Source organism: Tenrec ecaudatus, chromosome 2 (assembly GCF_050624435.1).
Source record: "Tenrec ecaudatus isolate mTenEca1 chromosome 2, mTenEca1.hap1, whole genome shotgun sequence".
NCBI lineage: Eukaryota > Metazoa > Chordata > Mammalia > Afrosoricida > Tenrecidae > Tenrec > Tenrec ecaudatus.
Genome location: NC_134531.1, coordinates 64,359,722 through 64,381,568, shown reverse-complemented (window position 1 = coordinate 64,381,568; position 21,847 = coordinate 64,359,722). Strand labels below are relative to the sequence as shown.

Genomic DNA, 21,847 nt, shown 5'->3' with positions numbered 1-21,847 from the left:
CAATGGCATCGTTGGGACTGCTCTAAGTGGTGAGGCCTCATTGTCTACAGCCTGAGCCTCTTCCACCTGTGACTATGCTGCTGTGATTTCTACCAGGTCGCAGAGCACAATAGCCCTTCATGTTATTGCTGTTCGCGTTCAGCCATCATTCTTCTGGAGAAACCCCGTGTTCACAGGGCTCGGTAGTGACGGAGTCCAGAGCATTCTCAGATTGTGCATGAACTTGTACTAAGAGCTGACAGAGGAAAGTTACTTTGAGGCTGAAAGTGAGTAAGCATTTCTCCAGGTCTTGAGGTCCCCTCCCTTGGCTGTTAGCATTGTTTTAGTCTCTCTGGTTTGAACCAAAGCCAGTTGAATCGCCTCCAAGTCCCAGTTTTGGTCAGATCTCAGGAGACAATCTGTCTGGTTGTTCAGAAAACAAATATCTGCCTGAATATCTGCCCCAACCTGGAGTCGTGGCAGAATTCTGACACGTTATCACCTATCAAGGGTCCCTGACTACGATGGTGGGAAGGGGTAACAACATGAAGTGCTCTTAATCTCCACATGTGAGATCACTGAAGCAAAAACAAAGCCAGTATGCAGACGGTGAGGCTGCTAAGCCTGTTTCCCTCTTGCTTAATCACCTGTCTCTCCTGCCAGCCATCTATGTTGTCTTTGATCTTTCCCTATTTACTCCTGGGCTTCTCCTCTCATGACCTCAAGGCACTTCTGAGTGTCTGCCATTGCTTCGTAAACATCCAATGGGCTTGACCTTGATAAATACCCTGGGAACAATGTGAGAGAACTAGGTTCTCACAAGGTTGCCACATCCAAGGAGTCTATGATCCAGAGGTGGACACAGACATGTGACAATAAAAGTAGAATAGAGATGTTGTACCCACGTTATTTTTTTTAAAACTTTTTCCCCTTGTGAATTGGGTGATAACTTGCAAAGTAGATCGACAGTTTTACGTTCACCACTTCATCTGCATTTTGTGTCATCTCATTGTTTCCACGCCTGCAACGCACCGTCACTTTTCCCACTTCCTCCATGTGCTTCCTGTTTTCATTCCTCCCTCTCTCCTAATCCTTCTAAATTCTGTCCTTCAGTAAATCTTTTCTTTTTATCTAAAATGGTTGATTTATTCTAAAGCATGTGTACCTCACTAGTTCCCCTTATAGGTCTATTTATTGTTTGGCTGAAAGTTGAGTAATGAGTATGAGTTCAAGTCCAGATGAAGAACCATAGTCTTGAGGGATCTGATCAGCTAACCTGCTCTCTTATACTTTTGAGTTTTGTTCCAATTTTCTCCCACTCTATTGGAGACTTTCTAATATGATCACCTGCTAGGGGAATTGGTGGTGGTAGTCAGGCATCATCTAGTTCATCAGGTCTCTGGATCAAAGAGACTGATGTTTGTATAATCCATTAGTCTATTGGGCTAATTGTTTCCAAGTGTGTTTTGATGGTGGGGAGAGATTCATAGTTGTACCTTCAATGGCTGCTCCTGAGCTTTTAAGTCTCCAGTCACTACTAACCAGAGTAGGATGCAGAATAATATCTTGGTGAATTATGTTATGCCGATTGATCTTGGGATTGCCTAATGACTGTGATCCTGAGTCCCCAGACCCACCCACATCTCCCCTAAAGATATTTGGTTCTGTCTAAGAAGTTTTCATCACTCCCCCCCCCCCATGCGCCTCACCACATTCTTGACTATATTTGCAGCAAAGGTATACGTACCTATACAAATACCCCCTGTCGGAGCTATAGATATCCATGGGTATACTCCCACTCTCTCCCACATCTCTTTAGTCTGTGTGTCTACCAATGTGTCTTGACATTGATCATAGTTATTGCAGGATTGTTCATATAAAAGTATTTAATGCTGTTGATTTTAACTCTTTAAAATCACCCCCACTCCACCTGGCTCCATTGTTAGGAGTCTTTTAGTCTACCTTTTTCTTTTTTTCAAATGGGTAAGATGAACCTGAGATTGGCATTTAGGACTTGTCTCTTATGCAGGCAAGAATGGGTGGGGATTTAATTCAGGGTTTTAATCTACTTTTAAAGCATTTTGAAATTGAATCACATTTTGAAATTGAATAACAGAGATATCAAATATTGACTTGTTAATTGAATAAAAATTCTTTATAAAATTTATCATTTTAAATTTATAGGCTTTTCTGTTCTCTTTCTCATGCTTTCTCTTTTTTTGTTATTTTTTTTTAACCAAGAAACTCAGAAAAATCTTAATCCTTATCTCCAGACATTATTATAGTATAAAACTAAACAAATTCACTCTCATTGAGTCAATTCTGCTGCAAAGAGACCTGATAAAACAGGGAAACTGACACTGTTGATTTCCCAGGTTGTAGCTGTTTACAGGAGTAGAAAGCCCTGTCCTTCTCCCAAAATAGCATAGCTACCTTGTAATTGATATGTTTTATTTATAATTGCCTTCTTTGCTCCTTGGTATAAATGGTAGATGCAGGTGGGGGTGGATTGGTAGAAAAAAATGAAGCACTTGAGACAAGGAAGCTTAAGTTGAACCTGTTTATGAGGATTTGGAAGAGAATAACAATCCTTATCTCAGGGTTTTGTGAGGTCAGGTAAGGATTGGGCGGTAAAGGCAGTATCCCAGTTGTCGATGAGACACATCCCTGACTGTGAATTTGTAGGTAAGTCAGAGCAGGTGGATATGGTTCTTGTCCAGGTTTGTTTCACTGCATACATTCAAGCCTTTCAATGATTGACAGCCTGCATGTGCAACAAGGGACAGTAACTGTGATGGCTTTGTTGTGAGTAGAGGAATAAAGGTCAAATAAGGGCTCTCCCTAAGTCAGATGCATGTAACTAGGAGACTGCCTGCATGATCCTTGAAGAGAAGTTGAATTTTTAATGGAGGCTTAAGTTAGGCATAATACATTCTGACAGAAAGAAATGGGGAGGGCATTCTATTCTATATGACTACAAAGTATCGATTGGAGTGAGAGGGGAAAAAAAAGCTGGAGACAAAGAAAACAAACCATCAACTAAAATGTACCCCCCTTGGGCTTCTACAGGAAGAAAATGTGGTGCTGTGAAAAGATCAAGATTTAATCACATTTTTGATCAGCCACTTGTTGCTGTGTGGCTCTTGGTAAGTAAGACTCATAACCTTTCTGAGTTTCCATGGCAAAATCAATATCATAACAAGTACCTAGCACAGAACTCTAGAGATGGCTTGTGTCAAGTGCATGACACAGTGCACAGTCCATGGAGGAGTTTAAGAAATATCTTCTTATTTTCAGTTTTCCAATTGCTATCAAGTCTATTCCAATTCATGGCAACCCCCTGTGTCAGAGGAGAACTGTGTTTAAAGTGTTTCAGTGGCTGACTTTTCAGCTGTAGATCACTAAGACTTCCTTTCTGGGCACCTCTGGATGAACTTGCATCACCAAACATTGTGGTAGCACCCAATCATTTGTGTTTCTATACACAAGCTGTGAGAAATCTGAAAAGGAAATTAGAGAAAGAATTCCATTTATATTAACATCTAAGAACATTAAAAAAACTAGCAATAATTCTAACCAGGATGTGGAGACTCACACACTGAAAATTATAGGACACTGATAAACAAGATTAAAGAAGACTTTATATAAGTAGAAAGATATTCCATGTTCAGAGATTGGGAGGTTGATTGTTGTTAGGATGTCAATACTACCCAAAGGAATATCCTTTGTTATTAAGTAAGTGCAATGAAAATCCCAAACAAAATTCCAAGTCTTCTGTACAAATATGGAAAAACTAATAATCAGCTTTATATGAAATAGGAAGAGGTCCTAAATAGATAAACGATGTTAAAAGAGAAAAACAAAGAAGGAGGATTTATACTTTTTGATTGTAAAAACTACTATGTAGCTACAGTAATCAAAATAATGTGACACTGATATAATAATACATATACAGAATAATTGAATAGATTTGAGAGTCCAGAAATAAATACACAAATCCATAGTCAACTGATTTTTTTAACAAGCGTTTTAAATCTGTCCCATGGAGAAAAGATTCTCTTCAATAAGTAATGGTAAGAAATTTGAATCTCCACATTGAGGAACATGAAACAGGAGCCATGCCTCACACCATACCCAAAAAGAAATCCAACTGATTTAAGGACCAAAAATTGACTTTCGGTAAGATAGCAAACAGGGAGGCAGCCTGCTCTGAGTGCTCTGTGGACATTGGTGAGTAGGGAGATCAGGAGACTGAGTGGGGGATCTGAGGTTGTCGGTAAATCTCCTCGACAGCCCAGAGCAAGTCCCCAAAATTGGAACGGACATTCTCCCCCTCTCCTATACCCGCTGCAGAATTCCCATGACCCCTGGCCCGGGGCACGGGCTGCCCCAGCCTGTACTGCCTGTGCTGTTGTGGATCCCACAGTGGCTACCGGCCCCCAGTCGTCCACCTGGTCTCTGGTGGCCACACTCCAAGCTCGCCAGCTACTCAGTGGAGGTTCTTACAGCTGCAAATTGACCCCCAAAACTTCCACTGTTCACATGTGGCTCTCCCTGCTCCAACCAGGATTTTCTCTCCACCCACTAGCAGCTGCTTCTACCATGCCCGGCATTCTCCCACCTTCTGAGTACAGCCTCCCCTCTCTGTGTCCAGAGCACTCCCAATGCAAGTGCATGGCTTTCCTCTGTGCCCAACACTCTCCCACCATCCATGTGCATAGTTGACAGTCATGGCTTAGGCCTCCCCACTTCCCACTTGTGGTGTCTCTTACACGAGATGGACACCCCCACTTTGCATCTCTCACACCTGTGCCCATACCCACACTCACCTTCGAACCACAGCCTGTACCACTGTAGTCAGAGATTGTTGGCCGTCCTTACACAGCTTCCATAGCTTCAAATGGACTCCCATGGAAGCCCAAGCACAATTCAGATGCAATATTTTATGCTCCGGCCAGATTGCTCTGCAGAGTCTGACCATGACACCTGATGCCTGAGAGGGCCACCCAACCTGCCCTCCAAAAAACAGAATCCCAATAGGTTAGGGTGAGAGGGAAACCCCAGTATGACAAAGCAGTAGCCCGACCCCCAAACACAGGCAGCCCATAGAGGCATTCCTACCAATCTTCCAAAGAGAGAGCCCAAGGCTCCTTGACTCCCTGGAAAATGTCACCAAGCTCCTCCAAAATGACATTCAGACAGCAACCAGCCACAACAACCTCAGTGGGGAAAAAAACAGGAGAAACAAAACGTAATGTCAGAGAAAGTCCTGAGCCTAGCAATGTGTATAGAAGGGGCAGAAGGAGGTCTACCACAGAAAGAAATATTCAGAATGCTGCTTGAAGTCATACAGGACATGAGGGGTGCATTTCAGAAAAAGGATGAAATGATAGAGGAGATAAAGACCACGCAGCAAAAGGAAATACAGGAGTTAAGGGATGAGGTATGAGGTGACAAAGGCAAATAAGTTAACAGACTTCACCAACAGACTAGAAGAAGCAGAGAAGCATACCAGTGACCTCCAGGATAATCAGGCAGACTTCAACAAATGGGAAAGACAGTCAAACAAGATAATTAGAGAAGATGAAGAAACCCTGAAAACAATGTATGATGTTATGAAGAGGAACTACATTAGAATAATCATATTACCAGAACAAGACACAAAAAAGAAGTCATGGCCAAAATAGCAAGGGAATTCCTGGAGGAAATCTTCCCCAGCTTAATGAATGAGAATCAGGAAATCATTTGGGAAGCCAAGAGGACTCAAGCTAGACTGAATCCCAGGAAGAATTTGCCAAGGCATATAATAGTTCAGTATCCAACATTGAGGAAAAGGATAAAATCAGAAGAGCAGCTAAGGGGATAAGGCAATCACCTATAACAATACCCAAATAAGAATATACTCAAACCTATTAACAGACACCATGAAGAAGAGGCAAAAGTGGAATAACAACTTCCAAAAGTTGAAGGAAAACCATGCAAATCCAAGAATCCTCCACCCAGGCAAATTATCTATCAAAACAGAGAAGTAAGAGTCTACCCAGACAAAGAAAAACTCAAAGAATAGGTTAAAAGACAATCAGTTCTACAAGAAATTATTGCCAATTCAGTGTGGTCAGAAGAACAACACCCACAGAGCACAAAAAGGAGACCACCACACAGAGCAACTTCACTGAGAGGTGAACACATTGAAAAATGCCCCCAAGACAACATTGGCTTAATGGTGAAAGAAGGCAAGAATTAACTCCCCACCACACACACACGCACACATATACACAACACACTGATAAGAAGGAAGGTAGGAAAACACCTAACACAAAAGGTATGAGATGACATCACAGAGTCCACAGATGGATGTAATAGCTCTGAATATCAATGGAGTGAACTTGATCATTAAAACACAGATACTAGCGGACTGGCTTAGAAAACACAATCCATTGATGTGCTGCATACAAGAGACACATTTCAAGCTTACAGACAAAAATAAGCGGAGAATCAAAGTCTGGCGAAAAATATACAAAGAAAATGGCAATTAAAAAAAAAGCAAAGAATGCAGCCAATCCTAAATTCTGACAAAATAGAGCTCAAGGTTCAAGCCATAAAAAGAAATATCTGTAGATATTTCAATATACCTAACCAAAACAACACTACAGAATACAAGGAACCAAAAGTGACCTCCATAAATGGAAGAATATCCCATGCTCATGGAAAAGAAGATTTAATATAGTAAAGATGTCAGTCCTACCCAAGGCACTGCATAAGTTTAACGCTATCCTAATACAAACACGAACACCCTTCTTCAAAGAACTGGAAGAACTGACTACCAGCTTCATATGGAGAGGGAAGAATCCCAGAATTAGCAGAGAACTCCTTTAGAAGAAGGACAAAGTCAGAAGACTTGCCTTACCTGAATTTAGCACCTATTCTATAGCCAAAGTGGTCAAAACAGCATGGCACTGGTATAATGACAGAGACACAAACCAATAGAAAATAACTGAAATCCCAAGAAAAAAAGTCAACAGCATACAGACAACTGATTTCCAAGGAGAACCCCAAAAATTTTAAATGGGAAACAGATGCCCTCTTCAACAAGTGGTGCTGGAAAACATCGATATCTATCTGCAAAAAAATGAAGCAAGACACTTACTTCACTCCACACACAAGAATAAATTCCAGGTGGATTACAGACTTCAAGGTAAAACCCCAAACTATTAGGGTCATTAATGAGAAAGTTGGGACAAGCCCAAGAACTTTGGCTCAGGGAACATATAGACTATCAGAAATAGGGAAGGACATAAACACGGAGGAGACACAAGTTCACAAGTGGGATACACTGAAGATAAACACCTGCGTGCAACAAAAGACTCTGCCAAGAGAGAAATGAGAGGGCCCATGGACTGGGAAGACATCTTTAACCATGACACATCAGACAAAGGCCTTATTACTAAAATTGACAATACTCTGATAGTTTATAAGAAGAAGAAAAAAAGTAGATCATTGAGGAGGTGGGCAAGAGACGTGAACCGAAGTTTTACAAGGGCAGAAATCTGAATTATCAATAAACTTATGAGAAAATGTTCCTGATGATTAGCCATAAGGAAAATGCAAATTAAAACAACTATGAGATATCTCCTAAAACCCTCAAAGATAGCCCAGTTCAAAAATCAGAAAGCAACAAGTGTTGGAGGGAATGGCATAGGAACTCTCATCCACTACTGGTGGTCCTGTAGGTATGTACAGCCATTATGGAAATTGATTTGCCGATACCTAAAACAAACAGAAATCAAGCTACCATATGACGAAATAACCCTCCTACTTGGCATATCCAAAATTAAGAAACAGAATATGGCCAGACATCTGTACCTCAATGTTCATCACGGATCAGTTTACAATTTCAAAGTGTTGGAAACAACATAAATTTCCATCAACAGACAAATGGAATAAAAAACTCTAGTACATACATACAACAGAGTAGTGATGAGCATATGAGCACACCATTGCATGGGAAGAGCTGGAGGAAATGATGCTAAGTGAAGTAAGCCAAGCACAAAAAGACAAGTACAACCTGAGTCCACTGATTTAAGCTTAAAAAGCACAAAGGGCATAGCAGAAAAGCCATTAAATGTATAAATTCCCAGGCAAGGTCTAGGCACTCTGGCAGGGTCAGATCCAAGCCTGGGATACATATGGCAGCCAACTAAAAAGGAGGGGGAAAGAAAAAGAAGGTGTGGGTAGTAGGAGAATCAGGGCATTATCCCACTCACTGGAGAGTATTAATTTATGTCTCCACAGTAAAGCGTGAGAGGGACCAGTCATTAACCTGGTGTGCCAATCCTTGAAGGCCACACACCTGCATGAAGCAGTGAACTAATAGAGAGTTCTGTAGGGCCAGCCCCAAATCCAATCCCAGCTACTTCAACCCAGGAGAACGCACTACAAAGGACAGCACTGAAGATACAGCCTGGGGAAAAGGGTGGGTCTTCCCAGACCACACGGGAGCAAACTAAATGGAAAAGAGAGAGAGAGAGAACCTCATAGTGGCCCACCAATCCTTGAAGATGAAGTTCCTGCTTGAGTGGTACAGTCAGGAGACAAGACATCCCCTCACTGACCCACAGTGCTACAGGGGAGAGTACATGAGGCACAGCTCAGGGATCATGCAGAGCCTGACGCATACACACCCCTACACCAGGCAAAGCATGAAGGAAGCAGGAGAAAGCGGCAAGGGTAGCAAAGCAACAAAGTTCCCTACGGATCCCAAAAATAGACTTCTGACTCGGGGGACAGGGCTTAGCACCTCATCAGATCTGATCAGAAAACATGCATAAGGGTCAGCAAATAGACTTTGAACTATGTAAAGTCTTTCTTTCTTTCTTTCTTTTCCCCTCTCTTTTTTCTCTACTTGTATCTATATATAAGATAGGTAAGATAAACAATTCTAAGAAGAAAATAATTATTCCGACAGTTCCCTGGGGGACATGGTTGAGGAGGAGGCAGGGGAAAGGAAGAGGGGAGCCAACAAACTCAGGGACAAGGGAACAAGAGATCTAAAATCTATGAGAAGGAGGGCATAGAATGCCTGATGGGGTTTGAGCATGGGCAGTGTAACCAAGAAGACCTATGGAAAGCCAAATGAAGGTCAGACATAGTGTGACAGGAGGAAAGTAAAAGGAAATCAAGGAAAGAATTAGGAAGCAAAAGATATGGAGGTATAAATATAGGAATGTATAAATGTTATGGTATAATGATAGGGATATAGGTCTATGTACATCTATTTGTATGTTAAGTATTAAGGTACTTGGACATTGGGCCTCTAATCAAGCCCGCTCTTAACACAAGAACTCATTTTTCTGATCACCTGGCATTCTGTGATGCACACCTGCCTGACTTGATCACTGAAGACAAAATGGGTGGATAAGTAAATGTGGTGAAGAAAGCTGATGGTGCTCGGCTATCAAAAGATATAGCATCTGGGGTCTTAAAGGTTTGAAGTTAAACAAGCTGCCCTCTAGCAAGGAAGCAACAAAGCCCATGTGGAAGAAGCACACCAGCCTGTGTGATCACAAGGTGTCAACAGGATCAAGTATTAGGCATCAGAAGATCCAAAACAATCATATTGATGTAAACAAGGAGGGGCAGATTAGAGACCCAAAGCCCATCTGTAGACAATTTTGCATCCCTTCATAGAAGGGTCACAAGGAAGGAAGAAGCCAGCCAGATTGCAATAAAGCACCAATGAAACACACAACATTCCTCTAGTTCTTTCATGCTTCCTCCCCACCACTATCATGACCCAGTTCTACCTTACAGATCTAGGTGTACCAGAACATGTACATTGGTAATGGGAGTAGTGATACTATGAGGGTAGGGGGATGATGGGGGTGGAAGGGAGAGAAAGGGTGAATCGATCATATCGATCATCAATGTATCCATGGATGAAAGGAGACACCAGATTGTGTAAGAAATGAAATTAACTATGTATAATTTATCAAGGGGTCACAATGGTAAGGGGGTGTAGGAGGGAGGGACAAAAGAGGAGCTGATACTAAGGGCTCAAGCAGAAAGAAAATGCTTTGAAAATGATGGTGGCAATATATGCACAGCTATGACGGATACAACTGATGCACGCATTGTTATCAGAGCTGTTAGAGTCCCCAGTGAAATGGCGGGGTTGGTTGCAAAATATCAGGAAACCAGAGTTCCTTGTGAGCTTCTGTAAGCACAGCCGTCAGAGATATATCCCAATGCAGAGTTTCCTGGGAGAAAGCAGTGGTGTCTTACATGTTGGGTTTCCAATCACAGGGTCAGCAGTTTGAAACTACCAGCTGCTCCTCAGAAGAAAGATGGGGCTCTCTACCCAACAAAGATCTACAGCCTCGGGAACCCACAGGGTCAGGTCTACTCTGCCTTATAGGAGGCTCGAATCAGAATTAATTGGATGCAAGTGAGTCTCTTTGTTGTTATTTCATAGCAAACTAAAACTGTAGACCGTTTGACCAAGAAATTAAACTAGCTACCTGATGAACTAGCAGCAACTGAGACCTGTCCTGTTGACAACATCAGCACTGATTTGCAAAGTGAGGGATTCTGACCATTGGAATGGGGGTGGGGGGTTCCATGTAGAGTGAATAAGGTTTTCTCTTTCTCATCACAGGGCTTCCCCATGATGGTGCAAGAGACACAGTGCGTAGAGTCTAACTAATCCAAACACAGCTCTGAGAGAATGGGGACCCGTAACGGACTCAAGAGTTCCTTTGGGAAAGTGCCTGTTGCCGCCGGCCCTGCAGAATGGGATCATTGTTCCTGGACAGCATCCCCCAATGTGGCAGAAAACAAAGAAGGCTAAAATGGGCAGCCGCTTTGTAGAAATCATTTAAATCCTCTTAAGGCCTCCCACTAATGCGGAGTAAACATAGAATGCGCTGATTACACAAGGCCGGCCGTGACTCTAAACAGTTCTACTGCGTTTCTCCTGAAAATGTATATTCTAGCTATAAGGAGCTTTAAACATGTAATTGACAATAATTGTCCTCTTGGCCTTCCAAAAAATGTTTTGAGAAAATGATGTGAATAGCCTAACTCGCCTATGAGAAACTAAACAAACGCAGGCCCCAGCCTGAGAAGTCTAGACAGCTACCGCCTTCTTCTCCGGACATTCAAACTCAATCCTAAATATCATCCCAGCTTTTTGGTCACATTTTCCTGCATTTCAAAGATGAAGGCAATTTAGAGACCATCCAGCGCATCCACCACCTTTTAAAACAGAGGAAGCAAGAGGTTAAACGATGATCGTGATCACGATGATGCTGGTGCGTATCCCGTCGCGAATGCTGAGGAAATAAAGTTGACAAGACTTAACTGTCTCTGCCTAGGTGGTCACCCAGTGGCCGATGCCAGCCAGTTATGATGGATGGAGAAACTAAAGTGAACATTAGAGAGATGTGGCATATTCAATTACATGAGACATCTGTGGTTTTTGAAGGCTTCCACAAACGCACTCTGATTTGGATGCTTTGCCAAAACCCTTTGGAAACAAAGTCGTTTTGCTTTTACATAGCATCATGAGGGCCCTTGAGCAATTCACACAACATGAAGAAGTGTGTTTAGAAATGTAATCACATCAGAGTATAATTGTGAAACCCTAGTAATGCAGTGATTAAGCATCTGGCTGCTAACCAAGAAGTTGCTGGTTTGAGCCTGGCTAGCAGTTGTATGGGAGTAAGAACTGGCTAGTGCTCCAGAAAAGATGACAGACTGAAAAAAAAAGGATGGGGTTGTTCTATGGTTTCACATTTCTAGTTGAAATCAACTCGATGATCCCTAACAGGACTCTAGTTTAAGAAGAAACTGAAATGGTTCACTAAAATCATGAGAGGGAGACTGAAGAAGCCTGATTACAGCTCCCTACACCTCCATGCATGATGAGGTCATGGTTACAACAGGCTACCCAATCGCAAGGTCTTTAGTTTGAAATCACGAGCCCCTCCTCCAGAGGAAGATGAGGCTCACGATTGCAATAAACACTTACCATCTTGGAAACTCACAGGGGCAGTTTCTTGTCTCATGGGCTTGCTGTGAGTTGAAATCGGCTCAATGGCAGTGAGTGTGTGGGTATGTGATACCTCTGTCCTCATTCACTTTATTTCTGGCCCCTCACTCCCCTCACAAGTCATTCAAAGACTATTTCTGATGCAAGTCGACCTAACCCATCCTTTCCCCCTGCTAACTTCTTGAGAATACCACTCTGCCCCCACCCTCCCCACCCTTTGGCTCTCGGCCACAGATCTGCAAACAATCAAGGCTTAGTGAGACTCTTGTTTACTTTGAATGGATGTCTAGATGTCTTTTAACACCCTTTATAATGCAAACTGATTCCATGTTGAAGTCCAAATCCAGATGAAGGGATGGGCCAGCCAGGCACCAGCTGCAGGTGCCAGTTTATCTGGAGGGACTGAAAACCGGTACCAGAGTCAATCCAAAAGATGTTGCCAGTTAGCTCAGCTTTCCACACGAAGGTCTTTGCATAATGGGCCAAATGAAATTTCACTCCTGATTGCCCCTAAACGTGTTTTTTCAGAAGCATCTTTCCTGGCCCTGACTATTCTCTGTGGTCCACTCCAGAGACTTGATGGGTTCGCCCACAGACTGAGTCACAATTCCCAAGACAAGCTTATGGGACCCTGGAGGTCAGCATGGAAGACAGAGTGCAGAAACTGCAAGTGGCAAAGGGCATTCTTATTACCAGTAATAGGTGGTTGCTTGGACATCTCAAGTCAAAACTCTCCAAGAAGTTGGTTAGTCCAATCGCTTCTCGGCCTTTTGGCTAAGTTCGAGTGCGGTATCTGTTCTTATCAGTTTAATATCTGATGTGTCCTCTATCCGAGGACAATATATTACATGGATTTTTGGAGCAGGGAGATGGAATAGGAGCTTGCTCTGTCCATTCCACACATCGACCTAGTATTGCAGTACTTCTAGGAATGGTGCACCCCATTTTGGGGGAATCCAAAAAAAGAAGAAGTTGGTTAGTCCACTTAAAATTCTTTTTAAAGTCCCTTAAAAATAAAAGGGATGCTCATATGAAAGAATTTGCTTGGCTAACATAAAGACCAGGGAGAAAGAAATATTTTAAATAATTTGGAAACTTTATGACTTTAAGAAATGTGAAAGCTTTAGTACCACCGCCCATGTAGTCTCTGTCGTGTAAATAAATGTGGGTACCAAATGCACACAGACAATTTATAAAGTGAAAGATGGCTTCAACCAAGTCTAGCGGTTATTCTACATTTGTGGGACATACTAAGTCCTAATTTTAAAATATAAACACGCTTACTAACTCACTGCCATTGAATCAATTATGACTCATTGAAACCCTGCAGAATACAGTAGGACTGTCCCTGTGGGTTTCCAAGACTGTAAATCTTTACAGGAGTAGAACACCTCATCTTTATCCTAAATCTTAATATCAACATAGATGTGCAATTTTTAAAACAGCCAGCTTTTCTTTGCCATTCATTCTGAATTGTTATTGGGTATATATTTGAAGACAATTCACTTGAAGTCTGACAGATTATTGGCCTGACCAAATCCCATCCATGCACACTGATCCTGCCCTGATCCCAGCCCCGACTCATCAAGGCTCTCTGACAGAGAACTCACATTCTTCTGTGTTAGTCTTAGAACCTCCTCTGTGTTCTCTAGAGGAGCAAAGCAAGGGACACATACATGAAAGGGCTTCAAAAATGTCCTGGAAATATTTTCATGTCTCATAATCAGACTTTCCTATAAATGTTCTGAAGCCTTCTGTCTGCCTCAGAAAGCATTCTCTACTTTGTCATCTAGAGTCGAGAACTTGTTGCAATGATCACATGGAACTTAGACAATATTCATGATGAAGGGGCTTGTTAAGGAAGCGAACAAGCTTACAGATTACAATGCAGGTGAGAAATGCTCAGGGTACAGAAACTGAGGCAGGACCAGTTATACAAGGGCTTTCGGAGCTGTTAATAAATTCCCTAAGGCCACGCCTCTTCACTGCAAGTCTCAATCTAACAGTGAACTCAGCTCCCTGAATTAAGTGGCCAGCAGCACCCCACTCCACAAGCCAGCCTCCTGTCCCAAAGCACTCAGCTTTACTTGCTCGGGAGCCAGCAAGTCTACCTCTGTCTCATGCTGTGGCTCCTGGTTCTAAAGCGGCTGTTGGTGTCACAGTTGTCATCTGGACCAGGGAAGATCCCTGCACACGGGTCTCATGGTCCAAAGGACGTGTTTCACTGTTGGCTCTTGCTAGTGGTGAGATTGTCTCTCAGTGTCTACCTGTTCCTTCTTACCCAAACTCATGTAGGAAAAGGTTGCTTGGTGGGAATTACAGATACTTTGGCTAGATAAGGCACAGTAAATAATTCACTGAGCAGGAAATTGTAAAGACTAAGAAATACTAAATCCATGGATCAGAATGTCAGGTTTTAGGTTTCTCCTTACACGTGGTTGCAGAGGCTGGCACGCCAAATTTGTAGATCAGTTGGCAGACTGCTGGCTCCCATCCAAAACACTAGGTGTCAGAGGATGAAAAGTTAGATGTAGGATGCAGGTATGCCAAGCTTTGCATGAACATCCATATCTACTAGATGTAGACCATCTCCCCAAGGATGTTGATTGGTTTCTCAACTGTTCGACTTTTCAAATGATTCATATCAAATCACAAAATGGAGGATGTTTAAAATGGATTACAGTAATGAAGAACAATCGGTCCAAACTCTAAAGAATCATAGTCCAGCCAAGAAATAGAACATTAACCATCACATAGAGCTTTACTTAAAAAGTCAAGGACTTCTCTTCAGTTCCCTCCTCTCCATCTCGGTTGCCTCCTCCTTGCCATTCGTGTAACCTCTTCCTGTTGGCAAAGCAGAGCGGTGCCCTTTTCCCCCCAGTGCTCACTTTTCTTCAGCTTTTGTTTTCATTCATGGTACCATCAAGTAGGCTGCGATCCATTGTGAACCTATGCACGACAGAATGAAATGCTGCACAGTCTTCCACCAGCCTCACTACTGCTCCTATGCCTGAGCCACTGATACACCCACTGTGCCATTCCAGCTTGTTAAGGGCCTTCTGCTTTTTCACTGTCCCTGCACTTTTCAAACATGATGTCCTTCTCCAGGGACTGGTCTCACTTAACCATATGTCCAAAGCATGTAAGATAAAGTCTTGTCACCCTTGCCTCTAAGGAGCACTCTGGCCTTACTTCTTCCTTTTAGCAGTCAATGGTACTTCCAGTATTCTTGTCCAGCACCACAATTCAAATCGTTCATTCTTCTATGGTCTTTCTGGTTTAATATCCAACTTTCACATGCGTATGACGCAATGGAGAACACCATGGCTTGGGCCAGGTGCACCTTAGTCCTCAGAGTAACAGTCTTGTGATTTAATTAGGTCTTATACAGCAGATTTACCTAATGCAATATGTCTTTTGATTTCTTGACTGCTTCTCCAGGAGATTCATTGTGGATCCAAGCAAGATAAAATCCTTGACAACCTCAACCTTTTCACCATCCATCAAGATGTTGACTATTGATCCAGTTGTGAAGATTTGGGTCTGCCTTACATTGAGTTCTAATACATACTGAAAGCTACAATCCTTGATGGTTATCAGCAAATGCTTCAATTCCTCCTCATTTTCAATAACCATGCTTATGTCATCTGCATACGGCAGGTTGCTCCTAAGTCTTCCTCCAATCCTGATGCTGCATTTTTTATATAATCCAGCTTCTCTGATGATTTGTGTAGCATATAGATTATATGCTCTTGATCTGTGTACAAATTCTGAATGAGCACAATGAAGTGTCTGGAATTCCCGTTCTTCTTTAAGTTTTCCGCAGTTCATTATGGTCCACACAGTTGAATGCCTTTGCACAGGAAATGAAACACGCAAAAACATCTTTCTAGTATTCTCTGCCTTGAGTCAAGACCCCTCTGACTTCAGCAATAATATGTGCGCTAGAGCAGGTTGACTAGAGGAACCAATCCAAGAGCACTCATATGTGTATAAGAGAGAGTTTATATCAAAGAGTAATTGGATATTAGGAAAACATCCCAGCCAGTCCATATTAGCCCATTAGTCCCGTACTAGTCCATAAATCACTCTTCAGACTCAATCACCGCAATGATGCAATATATAGGAAGATCACAGGTCAATGGGTGCAAAGTCTGTGGATCCAATCACGGGGGCTGCATGTCCATGGATCTCACTGCCATCAGGGTGGCTCCATGTGGCTTCTCAACAGGAATGTGAAACAGAGAGAGAGTGCATCACACCTCCAGGGAAGAAAAGAGGAAGTTCCCAGAATCTTCATGAGAAGGCCACACCAACAAGGAAGCATCATCATGCTGTCTTGTTTGACAGGCTACACTCCACCCCTTTGCTCTATTTATTAAGTTGCCATGAGATTATGTAACTACCACAATATGCCTCGTTCCAGGTGCTCTTCTGAATCCTGCCTGAATTTCTGGCAGTTCCTTGTCAACGTGCTGCAGTAACCATTGTTGAATGATCTTAAGTAAAATTTTACTTGTGTAAATGAATCAATGAATAGTTCTATAGTTTTTGCATTCGGTTGGGTCACCTTTTTTTTAGAATGGGCACAAATATGATTCTCTTCCAGTCAATTAATTAGGCAGATGTCTTTCAAATTTCCTGGCAAAGAGGAGCAAGTGCTTCCAGTGTATCTTCAGCTTTCTGACGCATGTCAGTGGGTATTCTGTGTGAGTTCCTGGAGTCTTGGTTTGGTTAATGCATTCAGAGCAGCTTGAACATCTTCCTTCAGCACCTTTGATTCTTGCTCGTATGCCACCGCCTGAAATGCACTGTGGACTAGTATAATGACTGCGTATTCTTTCCATCCTCTCTTGATGTTTCCTGCAGCATTCGATACTTTGCTTGTGGAATCTTTGAAAATTGCAATTGGAGGCTTCAATTTTTTGAGTGCTTTGAGTTTTAGATATGCTGAACATGTCATTCCCTTTCGATTTTCTAATTCTAAGTCCTTGCACATTTCCTTATAATATTTTGCTTTGTCTTCTTGAGCTGCCCTTTGAACTTTTCTCTTTAACTCATTGACTTTAAACATTCTTCCATTTGCTTTAGCTACTTTACAATTAATAGAAAGTTTCAGCGTCTCTTCTGACACCCCCGTTGATCTTTTCTTTCTTTTCTATTTTTTTAAGAACCTTCTGCTCTCTTCTTGTATGACGGTCCTGATCGCCTCCCACAGTTCCTCAGGTGTCTGTCATTAGTGTTAAATGCAGCAAATCTGCTTTTGAGATGCTCTCAAAATTCAGGTGGGATAGACTCAAGGTCATATTTTGGCTCTTGTGAACTTGTTTTCATTTTCTTCAGCTTCAACTTGACTTTGCATATGGCCAATTGATGGTCTCTCCCACAGTCTGCCCCTGGTCTGGTTTTAGCTGCTGATATTGAATTTCTCCATCATGTCTTCTCACAGATGTAGTCTATCTGATTTCCATGTATTCAATCTGGGGAAGTCCATGCACATAGTCATCTTTTGTGTTTAAAAAAAAGGTATTTGCTATGAACAAGTCATTGGCTATGCAAAATTCTATAGCACAATCTCCAGCTTTGTTTCTATGCCCAAGTCCAGATTTTCCAACTACTGTTCCTTCCTCTTTGTTTCCCACTTTTCATTCCAATCATCAATGAATCTTGATGGCATGCTTCATCAATTTCCGACTGAAGTTGTCGGTAGAATTCTTCAGTGTCTTCATCACAAGCTTCTGTAGTGGATGCATAAATTTGAATAATCGTTGTATTCGCTGGATTTCATTGAAGGCAGAGAGATATAATCCAGTCACAGATTGCATTGTAATTCATGATGGATTTAGCAAGGTTCTTTCTGACAATGAATGCTACACCATTAGTCTTGATTGTGTTATTTCTGACATAGGAAATCATATGATTTTCTAATTCATACTGGCCAATACCAGTCTGTTTCAGCTCACTAATCGCTGGAATATTGGTCTTCAGCAACCACCTATAAATTTGGCTTCATGACTCTTATTTGCATGTGATATCAATGATACTGTTCTATAATTTGAGCATTCTGTATGGCTTCTTTGGAATGGATCCCTTCCCATCAGTTGACCAAATAGTTGTCTTCCAGATTCCCTGGCATAGATGAGCATGTGCTGCTAGTGCTTCATCAGCTTCTTAGAACATTTCATTTGGTATTCTGTTAATTCCTTGAGCCATGTTTGTGGCTAATGCATTCAGTTCGGCTTGGACTTCCTTCAGTACCATTGGATTTTGTTCCTATGCCTCCTCTTGAAATGGTAGAATGTTGACTAGTTCTTTTGGAGTGTGTTCTTTCTTTATGGTTTTCTAACTCTAAGTCTTTGCACATTCCATTATCCTATTTTACTTTGTCTTCTCAAACTGCCATTTGAAAATTTCTATTCAGTTTTTTACTTCATATGTTGTCCCATTTACCTTTGCTACTCTAGGATTAAGAAGGAGTTTCAGAGTCTGTTCTGACAGTCACACTGGTCCTTTCTGTTTCCTGTCTTTTGGATGACCTTTTGCTTTGTTCCTGCATCATGTTCGTGACGTCATCCAACAGGTCCTCAAGTCGACGGTGATGGCTGTTCAGTGCCGCAAAGCTGGTCTTGAGAAGTTTTCAAAATTCAAATGGGACAGAATCCAAATGACATTTTGGCTCTCATGGACTGTTTCAATTTTCCTCACCTTTATTATAAACTTACATATGAGCAATTTTGATTATCTGCTCCACAGTCAGCCCCTGGCCTGGTTTTAGCTGCTCATATTGAGTTTCTCCAGTGTCTCTTCCCATGGATGTAGTCAATTCAATTTCTGTGTATTCTGACTGGAGCAGTCTATGTGTATAGTAACTTTTGTGTTGTTAAATAAAAAGGGATTGACAATGAACAAGTCATTGGTCTTGTAAGATTCTGTCATTCAATCTTAGCTTCATTTCTATCGCCAGGATCAGATTTTCAACCATCGTTCCTTCCTTTAGTTTCTAACTTATGTATTTTAATCCCCAATAGTTATCAATGCATCTTGATGGTACGTTTGATCAATTTCTGACTAAAGGCATTGGTAAAATTCTTCAATTTCTGCATCACATTCTTTAGTGGTTGGTACAGAAATTTGAATACTAGTTCCTTGTATGCAGATAGATATGGTTTTATCATAGACAATGTTGATCATAGCTGAGTAGAAACAGCTTGTGCCCCTTGGGGACTATTCTCTGGCCCATAAATGAAAAGTCAAACCCATGGCCAGGGAGTCATTTCAGACTCATAGTGAGGCAAAAGTCATGCTTTTATGAAAATGAAATGTAAGACTAGTCCCAAAGAGGTGGAGATTTAAAATATCCCCCCAATCCAACTGTTTCCCAATGTCACACCAATCCATTATGCTCGATATCAACCATCACTTCCCGCTCATTTCCCAGGGTCCTGCAGTTCACTGCTGTGTCTCACAGAACTCGTGGAGCTTCAGGAAATGGCTCATGAGGTTGCTGGGGCCCCAAAGTCCCAGTTCTGAAATTCAGTCTCAGTTCTGAAATTCAGTCTAGGGCAGCAGTTCTCAACTGTCCTCATGCCACCACCCTTTCATACAGTTCCTCATGTGGTGGTGACCCCCAACCATAAAATTATTTTTGTTGGTACTTCATCACTGTCATGTTGCTACTGTTATGAATTGGGTGGCCCCTGTGAAAGGGTCATTCAACCCCCAAAGGGGTCACGACCCACAAGTTGAGGACCGCTGGTGTAGAGGCTCCACAAGGCTGCAGGAGCTAGAGAAATCAGGTGAGGTGGTCGGCTGCCACTCAAGCCCTAAGCATCAAAGTTGAGGCAGAGGCAGGACCAAGTCAGGAAGTGCATGTCTTTACACTCAAGGAGGAAAAGGCTGGAGACTAAGTCGCTGCCTCTCGAAGGGTGAGGACTCAATAGATATCCCCGCTTGATCCTGTCTTATTAGAATAACTGGTAATTTGCTCCAAAATGAGATTTATACACATGGGTGTAGAGACTAGAATTTACAATATATCAAAAAGGGAAAACTATGGCTGGAAGGACCATGTTAAGTAATTCACTAAATCTTAGTGACCCTACAGGACAGAGTCTAACTTCCCTGTAGAAGTTTTGAGGGTGTAAATATCTACAGAAGCAGAAAGCCACATCTTTTTCGAGCAGAGCAACTGGTGAATTCAAACTACTAACCTTCCAGCCAGCAGCCCAGTGCTTGCACAGCCACTGACCACAATGGCGCCATGTCTGGCCAAAGTAAATGCTAAACACGCTCTACTTCCCGTAGCGTATGTCATGGGACACCCAGTTGCCTTGAGTTAATATACATTAGTCTCGAAGAACACAGAAGGAAAAGTTCTTGCTGCTGGACAAGGGCCCGGAGGTACCTCTTCCCATCACATCCCCAGAGTTATGCTTCCAGGCGAGGCTAGCAACTGCCCCAGATTTGTGTGACATTTGGGAAAAACTGTGCCCTCAGATCTCATGTCCTCCTGCATGAAGTCACAGGTCCCTCCCTCTGCTCCTGCGCCCTCCAAACAATACACAGGACAATATAGACCTAACAGCAGGTTTGCCACCACCACTTTCAGAAAACAGGGCGGGGAAATGCTATCTTGCTCATTCGTGGAACTGCAAGGTAACACCAGGCAACCTTTCCCAGGTATGATGAGCTATGTTGAGTCAGCACCCTGAGGAGTTTGGGCTCAGCTATGCACTAGGCCAAGGGGACTTCGACAAGGTCACGTGGAGAGCGTTTGGCTCCTGTCTCAAACTGCTCCAGCCAGAGACTTCTACTGTGGAAGAACTCCCAGAAAGCGTGCATCCAGAAGTCACTCGGTGAGGGGGCAGGGCTGTGTGTTCTAGAAGTTGAGAGAGGACACCAGAGAGGTTTCTGTTCCTCTTCATTAGCAGTTTCCAGTTTGAACAGGGACGCGATGGGAAAGCTCATCTCAGATGTGGTTATTTTCAGTTCCCTAACTGGGCGGGCCTGCAGCAGGGCCTGCCGCCTCTTTGAATTCCTGATGTTGCCTTTTACGGTCCCCGGGGCCCATACTTGCGGCATGTAGCCACCTTACCCAGAATGCACCTGCCCTGGCACCATAGCCAAGCCTAACCTGGACCACTGCCTTTTTTGGTTGTCTGTACCACTTGTAAGGCACCTTAGTAGTGGAGTGGTTATGCTTTCGGCTGCGAACTGCAAGGTCAACAGTTTGAATCCACCAGCCTCTCTGCGGCAGAGAGATGGGGCTTTCTACTCCCAGAAAGAATTGCTGTCTCGGAATCTCACAGGGGAGTTCTCCCCAGTCCTACAGGATTGCGTTGGAGCGGTATCAACTCAGTGGCAGTGGGTTTGGCTTGGGGTTGCGGATTTGGTGATTGCCGTTGGGAGGGGAACTGGGGCCGCCCAAAGAGTTGAGAGTCAATTTGGGGGAACTTTCCTTCTCAAATACACATGAATCTGTGCCCGCGAAGGTCCACCCACAAAGTGCATACTGGGAGCAATGCCTTCCCAGGAGCACCGTTGGCCCTCGTCAGGGGAAGAAACACGAGAGGCTTGACCTTTTCTGTGCCTCCCTGAGGTGCTTGGGGGGAGGCGGGGTGGCACGAGGCCCAAAGAGGGCCTAACTGCCACACACAACTGTTGTTTCCACCACCTCTCCCAAAGCCCTCGCAGAGTCCCGCGATCCTCAGACCACATCGCTGATGCTCACACAGCGGGGCAGCCGAGCCTGGTTTCAGAACAGCTGCGGCTTCTTAATGGAATGGCTTGCATCACTGAGCCTGTCCTATGGACTCCCCC

The 21,847-nt window shown here is 42.9% G+C and overlaps 1 non-coding gene across 1 annotated transcript; it reads left to right on the top strand.

The window, feature by feature from the left end:
• Nucleotides 1-12,782: 12,782 nt before the first annotated feature.
• LOC142441840 (U2 spliceosomal RNA) lies at nucleotides 12,783-12,973 on the top strand. The gene has a single exon (XR_012783158.1). It is a non-coding gene; the product is annotated as a U2 spliceosomal RNA (small nuclear RNA).
• Nucleotides 12,974-21,847: the final 8,874 nt, after the last annotated feature.